Below are 5,407 nucleotides of genomic sequence, written 5' to 3' on the forward strand. Positions count from 1 at the left end.
AAGATTTATAACTTAGCAAAATTTTTAGGCAGTTAAATGAAATGAATAGTCTAATTTTTTTCTTGCTGTGTTGCTTTGCTCTCTCTTCCCTGCCACAAAATTGGGTAGGTCACCTAGCATGGGACAGAGAGGAAACTTTTAAATAAGCCAGTTTGGCTCTAGAGAATGAAGAACAATAACCCAACTCCAGAACCAGCTTTTCAATATAGTAGAATATAAAACAATTGTAATATTATCCTCACCCAAAAGACATCCCTGCTAAACTGAATCCAGTGACCAGAAATCTCAGAGATAAGAAATTCTGAGCCCTGGCTATCAAAGCAATGATGGCAAGCAGTGGCAGCAGTGGCAATTGCTGGCGGTGGCAGAGACAGCAAAAATAAAACCAATAAACAGAACACAGACAGTAAAAATTAAACTAAAGACAAGACATTCTGTAATTATTCAGTCACAAATAAGGCTGCACTTTTAGGTTCTAGAACCATGCATGTGCAGACAAACCCTCAGGCAGAAGTGCCCCCCCCCCCAGCACAACCTATGTGCACTCATGCGTGGTTACATCCACTAGGACTCAGCTAAGCCCTTTTGCTCATGCGTGAGCCCTGTCATCTGCATATGACGTAGCCACATCAACCCCCTAGCATGCTCTAGGCAGCTTTTAAAAAGCTGGACACGCCATCTTTCTTTCTTTCTGCACACGGATTCCCCAGGCCCGTACAGGCCCCCTCTAGTAAACTCCTAAGTATGTTTGTTGTGTGTTTTGTGGTTCCTTCTCACTTGTGCCAGGTAATTTCACATACAGATATGAAGCAAGTAAGACACAAAACTAGACCAAGAACCTCAGGGGAGCAGTGTGATGCCTTGCTCTTTGCCTTGGATGGGAGAGTACTAAGTCTCGTCAGAACCCTCTTCATCCCAGGTCAGGATCCCGACAGAACCAGATGTCACAGAAAATTACTATGACCTACCAGGAGAGGCCTCCACAGATGCTTGCTGCTTTTCTCAGTAAGGCAGCTCCCTCTGATAATGTGGGAAACCGGAAGCACACCTGAAGCACAAGAACACCTCTAGGTGTGCACCTCCTAAGGTGTCCCCTCAGTCCCAGAGTCCTGAAGTGAAGGTTGCACTTTGGAATTTGGGTGGGTGGTCTGATCTCTGGGGCCTCCCAAATATTTCAATCCCACAAGGCAAGAAGAAGAACACCCTGCAATTTTGGAGCCAAATTTGAAAGAAGTTTTATTAAATCCTGGCCAGGACTATACCCAAGACCCATGCTCAGAATATGGCACCAAATTACATTAGTCAGAGCTTATAAAGACAAAACCCACAAGTCTACATACTTTTTGCCTCCATCAGATTGAAGGCAAGCATACTTCCTGCCTACGTACCTTCTGCCTATGTGTGAGCAAGAATACACCTTGGGCCATTGGGATAACCACACTTGTTTAAAGAAGCAAAACCACATGGCTTGTTTATTCCATAGAGATGCATAAACAAATGGCAATAAACCAGATGTAATGAATAATCTGAAGTAAACTCACTCCTACCCTTTACACCTGGGAGGGGCCCAAAAGCACAGTCCAAGAATAACTTCATATTTTTAAAGAAATCGAGGTCATAAATTCTTGTCTTGTTTTCTTGGAGTTTTGTCACAAGCACTTGGATCATGTTCCAACAATTGGTTTTCTGCTTCTTTGAGGAGGGGGGGAGCTTATCTCTGGACACAAGGACCAGTATTTAGACAGTAGCAAGGAATTATGGGTTAGGAAAGTGGTAGCAGCATGTTCTCTACATTCCATGGCCTCATCAGTCATGAGTACTTGGCTAAGTTTCCAATACTAGGCAAGACTAATCCTCGCTGGGTACGCATAAGTCCAATTAGTAGCTGTGGGTCGTTCCCCAGGACATAAGTGCCACTATCACATCTAAATGATGTCTTTTTTCCTGTATTCTTTTACACCCCGAGTCCAAATATCTGTTTGGTTTTGAAGGCCTAGCCTCCCAGGTTACCCAATTCACCTGGATAGTCCTACCCAAGGGATTCAGGTATACTCTTCATCTGTTTGGCCAGGCCCTACCTAGGGACCTGCTCCCTTCTCTAGCCCTCAAGCCAAAGTTCTCCAATATGTAAATGACCTCATCTTTTGTGCACTCATAAGGGGAAAAAACCCAAGAAAGAACTAAAACACTTGTCAATTCTCACCTGATAGAGACCACAAGTTATCAGAAAAGAAAGTCCAATTGTTCCAACCACCAGTCAAATCCTTAGGAGGGGCCCTATCTAAAGGAAAGGGGAAATTAGATGAAGACCGTATGTTACCTAACTCTTCCTTCTCTTTGCCAAAAATACTTCAATATCAGGGGGTTTTAGGAAGTACTGGATTCTACAGGCTCTTGTTTCCAAGGAAATAGCTTGACCTCTATATATATCAGCTAATAAAAGAAGCCACACACACACACACACACACACACACACACACATCACATACAGACAAGTGCTTGCACACCCCTCTCTTTTCACCTCCGTCTGCTCCCTCTCCTCTTGTAAAACTTTAAGACAATTCTGAGGACAATTCTGAGCCCTCTCAGTCTCAGCAGTACTGCTCCCCCACTCTCTGGGAACCAAAGATCTAACAAGTACACGTGCACGTACTGAAATGTTGGGAACTTTTCATCTCCCTGAGTCCTTGTGAATGTTCCCCAAATAGAACTCAGTTATTGAATAGGGGCAAGATAACCCTTAGGTGTTGACTCAGTTACTGATGTTTTGACTCAGTCCCTGGGAAAGGGGCAAAGTGACCCTCAGATGTTTCCTCTTACCTCACCTGATCTGGCAACCGCTCTCCAGCCAATTATTGGTAATAGCCCTTTAAATAAGCAAATCATAATAGTTAAAGAGCAACCCCCAGACACCCACCTTGTTTCTGTGGCTTTTTCCTTTAAAAGTAGTCTGTACCAGCCATTCGGGGTCTTTCTGGCTTCTCAAATACTGCAAGACCCTGTCATGACAGAATTAATAAAATCCTCATGATTTTACATCAACTCTTGGGGTGACACCTCCTGGTAGTTGGGCTCTAGGGTCCAACACTCTCACCCCCTCTCCTGTCTCCTCTCTGTCCTGTTTCCCTCTCTATCTTTCTCCTCTCCCTTCTTTTTCATCCTCTTCCCCCTCACTTCCCCTCCATCTCTCCATCTCCCTCTCCTCCTCTCTCTCCCCTCATCCTCTCCTCTCCCCTTTCTATACCCTTGTTCTCCCTTCCTTCTTCCCTCCCCATTTTAGGGTTTCTATTGCTGTGAAGAAGCACCTTGACCACGGTAACTCCTAGAAAGGAAGACATTTGATTGGGGCTGGCTTACAGTTCATGCGGGAAGCATGGTGGCATGAGGCAGACATGGTGCTGGAGAAGGAGTTGAGAGTTCTGCATTTGGATTGGCAGACAGCAGGAAAAGAGACTGGGAGCCACACTTCCTACAACAAGGCCACACCTTCTTCAACAAGGTTATACCTAATAGTGCCACTCACTGTGGGCCTATGGGGGCCATTTATTTATTTATTCATTAAAGATTTCTGTCTCTTCCCCACCGCCGCCTCCCCTTTCCCTCCCCCTCCCCCAATCAAGTTCCCCTCCCTCGTCAGCCCAAAGAGCAATCAGGGTTTCCTGTCCTGTGGGAAGTCCAAGGACCACCCACCTCCATCCAGGCCTAGGCTCCCACAAAGCCAATACGTGCAGTAGGATCAAAAACCCATTGCTATTGTTCTTGAGGTCTCAGTAGTCCTCATTGTCTCCTATGTTCAGTGAGACCGGTTTTAACCCAGGCTTTTTCAGACCCAGGTCTGCTGGCCTTGGTGAGTTCCCGATAGAACATCCCCATTGTCTCAGTGTGTGGGTGCACCCCTCGTGGTCCTGAGTTCCTTGCTCGTGCTCTCTCTCCTTCTGCTCCTGATTTGGACCTTGAGATTTCAGTCCAGTGCTCCAATGTGGGTCTCTGTCTCCTTTCATCGCCTGATGAAGGTTAATATTCAGGAGGATGCCTATATGTTTTTCTTTGGGTTCTCTTTCTTATTTAGCTTCTCTAAGAACCCGAATTATAGGCTCAATGTCCTTTATTTATGGCTAGAAACCAAATATGAGTGAGTACATCCCATGTTCCTCTTTTTGGGTCTGGCTTACCTCACTCAGGATAGTGTTTTCTATTTCCATCCATTTGCCTGCAAACTTCAAGAAGTCCTTGTTTTTTACTGCTGAGTAGTACTCTAATATGTATATATTCCATACTTTCTTCATCCATTCTTCTATTGAAGGGCATCTAGGTTGTTTCCAGGTTCTGGCTATTACAAACAATGCTGCTATGAACATAGTAGAGCATATACTTTTGTTGTATGATAAGGCCTCTCTTGGGTATATTCCCAAGAGTGGTATTGCTGGGTCCATGGGTAGGTTGATCCCGAATTTCCTGAGAAACCTCCACACTGCTTTCCAGAGTGGTTGCACAAGTTTGCATTCCCACCAGCAATGGATGAGTGTACCCCTATGGGGGCCATTTTTATTCAAACTATAACACTCCTTTTTTTTCCCCTCTGTCCACTCTCTCCTCCCTCCCTCCCTCCCTCCCTCTCTCTCTCCTGTCTCTTCTCCTTTCTCTCCTATTCCTTCTCTGTGTTTATGTGTCCCTCTGTCTCTGACTCCCTCCCTGTCTCCTTCCTTCTCCCTTCCCCCTCTTCTCTCTTCTATACCCTCCCCAGACCTTACCATTCCTGTATCCATAAAGACCTCCAGAATGGAAGCTCCAAAAGTCGTACTTTCCTAACAATGAAAATAATCGTTTTAAAAGCTCTAGTTTCTCAAACAACATGAAGAGATGCATAGCTGTAAATAACACTCTCCTAGACTCACCTCCAGAGGGAAAAGTGCCAAGAGTTCTGTACCAGGCCACTTCTGGTCCAAGACTTACCCTGAAGTGGAAGGGACAAGGCATTAAGGGCTTTGTTCTAAAGCCATGTTTACATAACCTCTTATACAACTTCAACAAAACATTTGCCTTCTGCTATACCCACTTTTGTTCCTAAGTCCCCGGACGGTTCCCCGAGCAGCTAGCGGCTGGGAATGCTGGAGAGTCCGGGCTGCAGGCGGGCAGCGAGCTCTGGGAGCAGCCAATCCCAAGGCAGAGACTCGCAGTTTCCCAGGAGAGCCACCCAAGCAGGCGGGTGTGAGTGGGCAGCGAGCTCACAGTGGGTCCCCGGTGCTGAACCCCCGGAGCGGCTCGCGGCAGGGGCGGGTAGACAGCAGACAGAGACATGGATAGACACATGTAGAGTAAGATTTAATATTTATTCACAGGGTTATAGAGGGGAAAGGAAGAAGGGAGAGAGAGAGAGAGAGAGAGAGAGAGAGAGAGAGAGAGAGAG

General features: G+C 45.9%; 2 long non-coding RNA genes across 2 annotated transcripts; both read right to left on the reverse strand.

Moving 5' to 3' along the window:
• Positions 1 to 856: 856 nt before the first annotated feature.
• Positions 857 to 3,485, reverse strand: LOC126494745 (uncharacterized). Its single transcript, XR_007590055.1, has 4 exons — positions 3,358 to 3,485; positions 2,918 to 2,999; positions 2,204 to 2,281; positions 857 to 1,048 (listed from the first exon to the last, which is right to left on the reverse strand). It is a non-coding gene; the product is annotated as an uncharacterized lncRNA (long non-coding RNA).
• A 1,186-nt stretch (positions 3,486 to 4,671) lies between these two features.
• On the reverse strand, positions 4,672 to 5,376 carry LOC126494752 (uncharacterized). The gene is made up of 3 exons (XR_007590056.1): positions 5,057 to 5,376; positions 4,896 to 4,954; positions 4,672 to 4,805 (listed from the first exon to the last, which is right to left on the reverse strand). It is a non-coding gene; the product is annotated as an uncharacterized lncRNA (long non-coding RNA).
• Positions 5,377 to 5,407: the final 31 nt, after the last annotated feature.

The sequence above is a fragment of the Alexandromys fortis genome, unplaced genomic scaffold (genome assembly GCF_014885135.2).
Source record: "Alexandromys fortis isolate MF-2015 unplaced genomic scaffold, M_Fortis_MF-2015_v1.1 scaffold_406, whole genome shotgun sequence".
Taxonomy (NCBI): domain Eukaryota; kingdom Metazoa; phylum Chordata; class Mammalia; order Rodentia; family Cricetidae; genus Alexandromys; species Alexandromys fortis.